The following is a 12,345-nucleotide window of genomic DNA, read 5'->3' as shown; positions in this document are numbered from 1 at the left end:
ATTTTATAATGACATTCATCAGTTCCCACAGTCCTGTATAAGTCATCCTTTTGGTTAACAATTTTATAAAGCCATCAGATTTTCCATTAGAATTCTTTAATTTCTTATTCAGTTCAGCGGTATGATCAGAAAGTTGTCAGAATCTTGTACTTGTCAAAAAGTCCTTGCTAAGAGTCTTCTTGAAAAGGAAGCACTTTTGCAAAAGCATCAAAATAAAACAATAACTGTATGAATGACTATTTAAGAAGGTGCAGTAGAAGACCTGTTCACAACGCATTCGACAAAGAAACCTGCTTACTGCTGTGACATACAAGATTTTCAGATAATGACTAGAATTATGACAAATAATATTTTACTAGGAAATATGAGAGTTTTAGGAGTTCCATTTAATTTCTGGAATATCTAGATTGATAACATTTACTTATATAATATAACCTACGGAGATTTGTTACTCATTTGACAATGTTTCCCATGTAATTTAACATAACAAATACACCTAATTAGTTTAATATCTCTCTTTGGGATGTTTCAGGGTCCTTTGAAGCATTCTAAAATTAGCTAAACTGGACAGTTACATGTAAAAGAATGCAACTGGGACACTTCCTAACACCATACAGAAGGATAAACTCAAAGTGGATTAAAGACCTAAATGTAACTCCAGAAAGCATAAAACTCTTAGAGGAAAACATAGGCAAAACGCTCTATGACATAAATCATAGCAAGATCCTCTATGACACATCTCTTAGAGTAACAGAAATTTTTTAAAAAATAGTACTTAATTAAACTTAAAAACTTTGGCACAGCAAATAAAACCATAAATAAGATGAAAAGATGAAGCTCAGAATGGGAGAAAATAATTGTAAATGAATTTCCCAAACATACAAGAAGCTCATGAAGTTATACAGTTCAATATCAGAAAAACAAATAACCAAATCAAAAAGTGGGCAAAAGACTTAGACACTTCTCCAAAGAAGGCATACAGATGGCTAATAAATACATGAAAAAATGCTCAACATTGCTTATTATTAGAGAAATGCAAATCAAAACTACAATGAGGTATCACTTCACACTGGTCAGAATGGCCATCATCAAAAAATCTACAAACAATAAATACTGGAGAGGATGTGGAAAAGAGAAACCTTTCACTGTTGAGAGGGCAAATTGGTACAGTCACTAAGGAGAACAGTATGGAGATTCCTTAAAAAACAAGGAATAGACCTACCATATGACTCAGCAATGCCACTACTTGGCATATACCCTGAGAAATTCACAATTCTAAAAGACACATGTACCCCGATGTTCACTGTAGCACTATTTACAATAGCCAGGACATGGGTGCAACCTAGATATCCATTATTGGATGAATGGATAAAGAAGTTGTGGTACATATATACAATGAAATATTAGTCATAAAAAAGACCGAATTTGAGTCAGTTGTAGTGAGATGGATGTATCTAAAGCCTGTTATACAGAGTGAAGTAAGTCAAAAAGAGAAAAATAAATATTGTTTATTAGCACATATATATGGAATCTAGAAAAATGGTAGTGATGAACCTATCTGCAGGGCAACAATAGAGACACAGACATAGAGAACAGACTTAGGGACACAGCAGAGGAAGGAAAGGGTGGGATAAATTGACAGAGTAGCACTGAAATATAAAAATATATATAACCATATGTAAAATAGACAGTTAATAGGAAGTTACTGTGTAACACAAGGAGCTCAATCTGGTGCTCTGTGACAACCTAGAGGGGTAGGCTCGGGTGGGAGGGAGTTTCAAGAGAAAGGGGTCATATGTATACCTATGGCTAATCCATGTTGATGTATGGCAGAAACCAACACAACAATGTAAAGAAATTATCCTCTAATTAAAAATAAACGAATTTATTAAAAAGTAAAATTAGCTAGAGATCAAAGGAACTTCATTAGATTTTGATTTGTGAAATTTGTCAAAGATACCAAAAAGTTGCAAAACACTTGTTCAAATAGGATCACAGATCACTGTGAATCAATATTTATTCACTTAACCAACCAAAGTGACAAAGAGTTCAAAGGCAAAATTAGAAAGCTCTAACAGATTAGTGTTGTTGTTTAGTCCCTCAGTTGTATCCAGCTCTTTTGCTACGTCATAGACTGTAGCCCACCAGGCTCCTCTGTCTATGGAATTTTCCAGAAATGATTACTGGAGTGGTTTGCCATTTCCACCTCCAAGGGACTTCCTGACACAGGAATTGAACTTCCTTCTCTGCATTTCCTGCATTGCAGGCAGATTCTTTACCATTGAGCCACTGGGAAAGCCCCAACAGATTCCTGGTTAAAGGTAAAATAAGCTTTATAATCTGTTATCAAAAGCAGATCAATATTTTAAGAAAACTGTTCTCTTAACAGAGGGGAAAAAAACCCAAATTCTGGTTTTGCACCAGCCTACTTCTAAAATTTACTCAATTGAATTTATTCTAAGCTTTCTCTAGTGGTCCAGTGGTTAAAAATCTGCCTGCCCATACAGGGGACATAGGTTCAATCCCTGCTCCAGGAAGATACCACCTGCCCGTGGGGACGACTAAGCCTGTGTGCCATAACTACACAGCCTGCACTCTAGATCCCATGAGCCTCACTATCAAGCCCAAGTGTCACAACTACTGAACCCCGTGCACCCGAGAGCCCAGGCTCGGCAACAAGAAACACCACTGCAGTGAAAAACCCGTGCACCACATCTTGAGAGTAGCCTCCGCTCACCACAGCTAGAGAAAGCCTGTGTGTAGCAGCGAAGACACAGCACAGCTAAAACTAAACATAAATGAATTAAAAAATTATTTGAAACTTAACTAATTCTGACCATGTGCAAAACTCTTTTCTCAGAGTTCCTTTTCCACAAACCTTCCATAACTTTCTGTATCCATATTGTCACTTATTTTTTTGTATCCAGAAACTACTAGCTCAAAGACTATATTACTTACTTTTCTCTTAATAAAACATAACTCCATTCCTCATGCCTTCTTTATGAAAACACACATCCTACTTTGCTACTGTATACTGAAATATTTCTCTAATTTTTTCTAGTAGCTTTAATGGCATATTTTAAATTTGAATCCTCAACTCTTAAAAACATTAATTTCCAGTAAAAATGAAGACATAAGCAATTATGAACTGTGTTACATTAGCATTCCATAGACAAGTAAACTTAAATACTAATAATAATTTCTAAAAACATGTGCTTTCTTATAAAAAATGTCAGTATTGCATTAAACATATTTATTAATGGTACTAAATACCTTTAGTTTGTTTGTAAAAGGAAACCAATTGTTCAGTAATTAGTGTTTCAGTGTCTTATCTTATTTGGAAATGACCTTCCTATACCATAAACTTCTATCATTTAGCTTAATTTAGCACGACTGTAAGATTTCAAGTTACCAAAATCTGTAGAGGTTATTTTTAACTAAATACTCCTAAACGATAATTATTCCTAAAGAATTCACACAACTTTTACCTCATTTAGAGATAATTTACTTATAAAAATTTCATCATACCAAGTTTTTTTTTTTCTAGAATATTTGCAACAGATATAATAAGATCTTATTTCACTTCTATTAAACCTAGGAAAAATAAAAGTATCATACAGAAAGTTGATGACTCTAAAAACATTTAAATATTAATTAAATCGATAAACTTTAACTTTAATACAGGTTTTAATTTAATATCAACTATTTCACAGTTCATATGAAACTAAAATTCATTCTGTCTAGTTTTCTTTCATATTTCTTAGAGTTTACACAAGCACTTAATTCCCTTTAAGTCAATTGTGCATGCTAAGTTGCTTCAGTTCTGCCCAACTCTTTGCAACCCTGTGGACTGTAGCCCATCAGACCCCTCTGTCTAAGGGATTCTCCAGGCAAGAATACTGGAGTGGGTTGCCATGCCCTCCTCCAGGGGATCTTCCCAACCAAGGGATTGAATCCTCATCTCTTATGTCTCCTGCATTGGCAGGCGGATTCTTTACCACTAGCAACACCTGGGAAGCGTTTAAGTTAATTAAGTAAAATTAATTTACAAATTAATTTTTATAATATTGCACACATAGATATAAAGACAGACCCAACCAGAGATTTCATAGCTTCATTCTGTAAACCTAGTCACGAATCAATATTACAATATAAAATTCTCTACTTTATAAATAGCAATTAGAATATGTTAAATTTTAAAAGTCCTCTAACCCCCTTTTCTAGTCCCTCAGTTTCTAGATAACATAAGCATTCCTGAGAAATGTGGTAGAACAAAACATCTCAAGGTGCAGGGAGGGAAAAGCAAGTTCTCCTAGAAGGACTTGTTCCCTCAGAATCAGGATTCGGAAAAAGATGTTTAATCAGGCCAGCTTTCTCCAGCAACTTGTACAAAATAAAGGAGCCGATATCGTCCACTTTCAAGGCAAATTTGTCCTTTGATTCCCAACTGAGTAAGTAAGAGTTTTGTACATACGTAAACCTAACCTGAGTATTAGCCAGAGGCTGGTTTCCCAGCACCCTGAATCTCTCTGTTTGATAAGCTTCATTCCCATTTTAGAGCTGAATTTGTTTTGGAATAAAACTTACTAATGAAATTGTGTGATGGGCTGGTGTGCTGCTTATGAGCTTAACTCCATTAACCATCACCCCAGAGTTATTTCGCTTCCCCTTAAAGTGTCTTAGTTTCTTCCTTTGGTGCTTAGATATTGGTTTCATCATGGGTGCTCAGATCACTGAATGGCCAATTCTTCTTCATGATCGCTAGATGATCAAGTCTTTTTATTTTTTATTTTTATCTTTTTGTCATTTGTATTATTTTTTTTAATTTTAAAATCTTTAATTCTTACATGCATTCCCAAACATGAACCCCCTTCCCACCTCCCTCCCCGTAACATCTCTGTGGGTCATCCCCATGCACCAGCCCCAAGCATGCTGTATCCTGCATCAGACACTGACTGGCGATTCAATTCTTACATGATAGTATACATGTTAGAATGCCATTCTCCCAAATCATCCCCCCTCTCCCTCTCCCTCTGAGTCCAAAAGTCCATTATACACATATGTGTCTTTTTTCCTGTCTTGCATACAGGGTCGTCATTGCCATCTTTCTAAATTCCATATATATGTGTTAGTATACTGTATTGGTGTTTTGCTTTCTGGCTTACTTCACTCTGTATAATCAGCTCCAGTTTCATCCATCTGGACTGGATCATTTGAACTGATTCAAATGAATTCTTTTTAACGGCTGAGTAATACTCCATTGTGTATATGTACCGCAGCTTTCTTATCCATTCATCTGCTGATGGACATCTAGGTTGTTTCCATGTCCTGGCTATTATAAACAGTGCTGCGATGAACATTGGGGTACATGTGTCTCTTTCAATTCTGGTTTCCTCGGTGTGTATGCCAAGCAGTGGGATTGCTGGGTCATAAGGCAGCTCTATTTGCAATTTGTTAAGGAATCTCCACACTGTTCTCCATAGTGGCTGCACTAGTTTGCATTCCCACCAACACTGTAGGGGGGTTCCCTTTTCTCCACACCCTCTCCAGCATTTATTGCTTGCAGATTTTTGGATCGCAGCCATTCTGACTGGTGTGAAGTGGTACCTCATTGTGGTTTTGATTTGCATTTCTCTAATAATGAGTGATGTTGAGCATCTTTTCATGTGTTTGTTAGCCATCTGTATGTCTTCTTGGGAGAAATGTCTATTTAGTTCTTTGGCCCATTTTTTGATTGGGTCGTTTATTTTTCTGGAATTGAGCTGAATGAGTTGCTCGTATATTTTTGAGATTAGTTGTTTGTCAGTTGCTTCATTTTCTATTATTTTCTCCCATTCAGAGGGCTGTCTTTTCACCTTGCTTATATTTTCCTTTGTTGTGCAGAAGATTTTAATTTTAATTAGATCCCATTTGTTTATTTTTGCTTTTATTTCCAGAATTCTGGGAGGTGGATCATAGAGGATACTGCTGTGATTTATGTCTGAGAGTGATTTGCCTATGTTCTCCTCTAGGAGTTTTATAGTTTCTGGTCTTACAATTAGATCTTTAATCCATTTTGAGTTTATTTTTGTGTGTGGTGTTAGAAAGTGATCTAGTTTCATTCTTTTACAAGTTGTTGACCAGTTTTCCCAGCACCACTTGTTAAAGAGATTGTCTTTAATCCATTGGATATTCTTGCCTCCTTTGTCAAAGATGAGGCGTCCATAGGTGTGTGGATTTATCTCTGGGCTTTCTATTTTGTTCCATTGATCTATATGTCTGTCTTTGTGCCAGTACCATACTGTTTTGATGACTGTGGCTTTGTAGTAGAGCCTGAAGTCAGGCAAGTTGATTCCTCCAGTTCCATTCTTCTTTCTCAAGATTGCTTTGGCAATTCGAGGTTTTTTGTATTTCCATACAAAACTTGAAATTATTTGTTCTAGTTCTGTGAAAAATATGGCTGGTAGCTTAATAGGGATTGCATTGAATTTGTAAATTGCTTTGGGTAGTATACTCATTTTCACTATATTGATTCTTCCGATCCATGAACATGGTATATTTCTCCATCTATTAGTGTCCTCTTTGATTTCTTTCATCAGTGTTTTATAGTTTTCTATATATAGGTCTGTAGTTTCTTTAGGTAGATATATTCCTAAGTATTTTATTCTTTTTGTTGCAATGGTGAATGGAATTGTTTCCTTAATTTCTTTTTCTACTTTCTCATTATTAGTGTATAGGAATGCAAGGGATTTCTGTGTGTTGATTTTATATCCTGCAACTTTACTATATTCATTGATGAGCTCTAGTAATTTTCTGGTGGAGTCTTTAGGGTTTTCCATGTAGAGGATCATGTCATCTGCAAACAGTGAGAGTTTTACTTCTTCTTTTCCAATTTGGATTCCTTTTATTTCTTTTTCTGCTCTGATTGCTGTGGCCAAAACTTCCAGAACTATGTTGAATAGTAGCGGTGAAAGTGGACACCCTTGTCTTGTTCCTGACTTTAGGGAAAATGCTTTCAGTTTTTCACCATTGAGGATAATGTTTGCTGTGGGTTTGTCATATATAGCTTTTATTATGTTGAGGTATGTTCCTTCTATTCCTGCTTTCTGGAGAGTTTTATCATAAATGGATGTTGAATTTTGTCAAAGGCCTTCTCTGCATCTATTGAGATGGTCATATGGTTTTTATTTTTCAATTTGTTAATGTGGTGAATTACATTGATTGATTTGCGGATATTGAAGAATCCTTGCATCCCTGGGATAAAGCCCACTTGGTCATGGTGTATGATCTTTTTAATGTGTTGTTGGATTCTGATTGCTAGAATTTTGTTGAGGATTTTTGCATCTATGTTCATCAGTGATATTGGCCTGTAGTTTTCTTTTTATGTGGCATCTTTGTCAGGTTTTGGTATTAGGGTGATGGTGGCCTCATAGAATGAGTTTGGAAGTTTACCTTCCTCTGAAATTTTCTGGAAGAGTTTGAGTAGGATAGGTGTTAGCTCTTCTCAAAATTTTTGGTAGAATTCAGCTGTGAAGTCATCTGGACCTGGGCTTTTGTTTGCTGGAAGATTTCTGATTACAGTTTCAATTTCCATGCTTGTGATGGGTCTGTTAAGATTTTCTATTTCTTCCTGGTTCAGTTTTGGAAAATTGTACTTTTCTAGGAATTTGTCCATTTCTTCCACGTTGTCCATTTTATTGGCATACAACTGCTGATAGTAGTCTCTTATGATCCTTTGTATTTCTGTGTTGTCTGTTGTGATCTCTCCATTTTCATTTCTAATTTTATTGATTTGATTTTTCGCTCTTTGCTTCTTGATGAGTCTGGCTAATGGTTTGTCAATTTTATTTATCCTTTCAAAGAACCAGCTTTTGGCTTTGTTGATTTTTGCTATGGTCTCTTTTGTTTCTTTTGCATTTATTTCTGCCCTAATTTTTAAGATTTCTTTCCTTCTACTAACTCTGGGGTTCTCCAATTCTTCCTTTTCTAGTTGCTTTAGTTGTAGAGTTAGGTTATTTATTTGACTTTTTTCTTGTTTCTTGAGGTTTGCCTGTATTGCTATGAACTTTCCTCTTAGCACTGCTTTTATAGTGTCCCACAGGTTTTGGGTTGTTGTGTTTTCATTTTCATTAGTTTCTATGCATATTTTGATTTCTTTTTTGATTTCTTCTGTGATTTGTTGGTTATTCAGAAGTGTGTTGTTCAACCTCCATATGTTGGAATTTTTAGTAGTTTTTCTCCTGTAATTGAGATCTAATCTTAATTCATTATGGTCAGAAAAGATGCTTGGAATGATTTCGATTTTTTTGAATTTATCAAGTTTAGATTTATGGCCCAGGATGTGATCTATCTTGGAGTAGGTTCCATGAGCACTTGCAAAAAAGGTGAAATTCATTGTTTTGGGGTGAAATGTTCTATAGATATCAATTAGGTCTAACTGATCTAATGTATCATTTAAAGTTTGCATTTCTTTGTTAATTTTCTGTTTAGTTGATCTGTCCATAGGTGTGAGTGGGGTATTAAAGTCTCCCACTATTATTGTGTTATTGTTGATTTCCCCTTTCATACTTGTAAGCATTTGTCTTACATATTGCGGTGCTCCTATATTGGGTGCATATATATTTATAATTGTTATCTTCTTCTTGGATTGATCCTTTGATCATTATGTAGTGGCCTTCTTTGTCTCTTTTCACAGCCTTTGTTTTAAAGTCTATTTTATCGGATATGAGTATTGCCACTCCTGCTTTCTTTTGGTCTCTATTTGCGTGGTATATCTTTTTCCAGCCCTTCACTTTCAGTCTGTATGTGTCCCTTGTTTTGAGGTGGGTCTCTTGTAAGCAGCATATAGAGGGGTCTTGTTTTTGTATCCATTCGGCCAGTCTTTGCCTTTTGGTTGGGGCGTTCAACCCATTTACGTTTAAGGTAATTATTGATAAGTATGATCCCGTTACCATTTACTTTATTGTTTGGGGTTCGGGTTTATACACCCTTTTTGTGTTTCCTGTCTAGAGAATATCCTTTAGCATTTGTTGGAGAGCTGGTTTGGTGGTGCTGAATTCTCTCAGCTTTTGCTTGTCTGTAAAGCTTTTGATTTCTCCTTCGTATTTGAATGAGATCCTTGCTGGGTACAGTAATCTGGGCTGTAGGTTATTTTCTGCCATCACTTTAAGTATGTCTTGCCATTCCCTCCTGGCCTGAAGAGTTTCTATTGAAAGATCAGCTGTTATCCTTATGGGAATCCCCTTGTGTGTTATTTGTTGTTTTCCCCTTGCTGCTTTTAATATTTGTTCTTTGTGTTTGATCTTTGTTAATTTGATTAATATGTGTCATGGGGTGTTTCGCCTTGGGTTTATCCTATTTGGAACTCTCTGTGTTTCTTGGACTTGGGTGATTATTTCCTTCCCCATTTTAGGGAAGTTTTCAACTATTATCTCCTCAAGGATTTTCTCATGATCTTTCTTTCTGTCTTCTTCTTCTGGGACTCCTATAATTTGAATGTTGGAGCGTTTCATATTGTCCTGGAGGTCTCTGAGATTGTCCTCATTTCTTTTAATTCGTTTTTCTTGTTTCCTCTCCGATTCATTTATTTCTACCATTCTATCTTCTATTTCACTAATCCTATCTTCTGCCTCCGTTATTCTACTATTTGTTGCCTCCAGAGTGTTTCTGATCTCATTTATTGCGTTATTCATTATATTTTGACTCTTTTTTATTTCTTCTAGGTCCTTATTAAACCTTTCTTGCATCTTCTCAATCCTTGTCTCCAGGCTATTTATCTGTGATTCCATTTTGATTTCAAGATTTTGGATCATTTTCACTATCAATATTCGGAATTCCTTCTCCGGTAGATTTCCTACTTCTTCCTCTTTTGTTTGGTTTGGTGGGCAGCTCTCCTGTTCCTTTACCTGCTGAGTGTTCCTCTCTCTCTTCATCTTGGTTATATTGCTGCGTTTGGGGTGGCCTTTTTATATTCTGGTAACTTGTGGAGTTCTCTTTATTATGGACCTTCTTCACTGTGGGTGGGGTTCTATCAGTGGCTTGTCAAGGTTTCCTGGTTAGGGAGGCTTGTGTTGGAGTTCTGGTGGGTGGAGCTGGGTTTCTTCTCTCTGGAGTGCAATGAAGTGACCAGTAATGGGTTATGAGACATCAAAGGTTTTGGAATAATTTTGAGCTGCCTGTATATTGAAGCTCAGGGGAGTGTTCCTGTGTTGCTGGAGAATTTGAGTGGTATGTCTTGTTTTGGAACTTGTTGGCCCTTGGGTGGAGCTTGGTTTCGGTGTAGGTATGAAGGCATTTGATGAGCTCCTATTGCTTAATGTTCCCTGAATTCAAGAGTTCTGTAATGTTTTCAGGCTTTGGATTTAAGCCTCCTGTTTCTAGTCTTCAGTTTTATTTTTACAGTAGCCTCTAGACTTCTCCATCTATACAGCATCAATGATAAAACATCTAGGTTAAAGATGAAAAGTTTCTCCACATTGAGGGACACCCAGAGAGGTTCACTGAGTTACAAGAAGAAGAGAAGAGGGAGGGGGTAGTTAGAGGTAACTGGAATGAGATGCGGTGAGATCAAAAGAGGAGAGAGCAAGCTAGCCAGTAGTCACTTCCTTATGTGCACTCCATAGTCTGGACTGCTCAGAGGTATTTACGGAGTTATACAGGGAAGAGGAGAGGGAGGAAGTAGACAGAGGTGGCCAGGAGGATAAGAGAGAGGAATGAAAAGGAGAGAGACAAATTCTGCCAGTAACCAGTTCCTTAGGTGTTCTCCACCGTCTGGAACACACAGAGATTCACAGAGTTGGATAGAGAAGAGATGGGGGAGAAAAGAGACACAGGCCACCTGGTGGAGAAAAAGGAGAGTCCATAGGAGGAGAGAGTGGTCAAGCCAGTAATCTCGCTCTCAGGTAAACTTGGGTAGTGAAGTTTAGGTTTTTAAATGTACAAAATTGACAACAAAAACCTAAGAGCAAAGATTAAAAATCTAGAGTAGAGGTTGGATTTTCAAAAATACAATATTAAAGAAAAGAAGCAGAAGGAAAAAGGAAGAAAGAAAAAAAAAAACAAGAATTATTTAAAAAAACAACAACAACAAAAAAACAAACAAAAAACCACCAACAACCATCCAAAGACTATATATGGTGTTTGCCTTAAAAAAAAAAAAGTCTTTTTTTTAATAGTAATAATAGGTTATAGAAATAAAAATTAGAGGAGAAATAGAAGACTTAACAATTTAAAAAAAAGAAAAAAGAAAAAAAAAAGGAATGATTTTAAAAATAGTAAAAATATATCTGGCCCTTCTCTGATGTTGTGGGCCATGTGGGATCACTTCCAAGGTGGTTCCCTCTGTTTACCTTCTTCTGCTTGCTGGTTTTTCAGGCTCACTAGTTCAGTCGCGCTGTGGGGAGGGGGGATGCTGCAAACAAATAGCACAGTCGTGTGCACACAGTGTCTCAGCCCCGCTTGACCTGTCCCTTCTCGCGGCGCACAAACCACTCCGGCTCTACGATGCTCAGCCTGGAACCATCTGGGGCCGGCCCTAGGCTGCGTGCACTTCCCCGGTCCAAGCCGCTCAGGTTCGGCGCTCAGGCAGCCCTCAGAGGCACAGATTCGGCTGGGACTGCGCTTTGTGCCCTTCCCAGGTCCGAGTAGCTCAGGAGTTTGGTGAGCGCGATCACCACGGCTTGTCACCTTTTCTGCCGCTGCTGCCCAGCTTTCTGGGTGGACCGCTGGCGCCCCCCGTGAGGCAGGTTGTGACTGTCCAGCACCCCCAGAAGTCTTAGCAAAAAAGCCTGCTTGCAGTTAGGTAAGTAAAGTCTCTCCGGGTCTGCAATTGCCCCTTTCCAGTCCTTACGGCTCTGGCTGCCTGTCCCCGGCGGGGGATGGTCTGCAGCCGGCTTTTTCCGTTCCGTCCTTTGTTCTGTGCTCGGTCCTGGCGGTGTCTTATGTTCGAGCTTTTCGCGTGGTAGCTATCCCACAGTCTGGTTTGCTAGCCCAAGTTAGCTCGTTCTGGTTGCGCGTGCGGCGTTCCTGCCGGATTCTTACAAAGCACTGCAGCCTGCGCCTCCCGCGCGTCCCTGCCCTGCCCCCACTTCCCAATGGCGGATGCAGGCGTCTGTGCTGCTTTTCCACTGGGGGAGTTACTGTTGGGCTTGTAATCACTTGGTTTTAATTATTTCTTTATTTTTCCTTCCTGTTATGTTGCCCTCTGTGTTTCCAAGGCTCACCACAGACTCGGCAGGGAGAGTGTTTCCTGGTGTTTGGAAACCTCTCTTCTTAAAATTCCCTTCCCGGGACGGGCTTCCCTTCCCGGGACGGAGCTCCCTCCCCACCTCCTTTGTCTCCTTTTTCGTCTTTTATATTTTTTCCTAC

This window comes from Capricornis sumatraensis, chromosome 8, assembly GCF_032405125.1.
Source record: "Capricornis sumatraensis isolate serow.1 chromosome 8, serow.2, whole genome shotgun sequence".
Classification (NCBI taxonomy): Eukaryota; Metazoa; Chordata; class Mammalia; order Artiodactyla; family Bovidae; genus Capricornis; species Capricornis sumatraensis.
The sequence above is the reverse complement of the archived record's forward strand: the minus strand, read 5'-3'. Positions refer to the sequence as shown.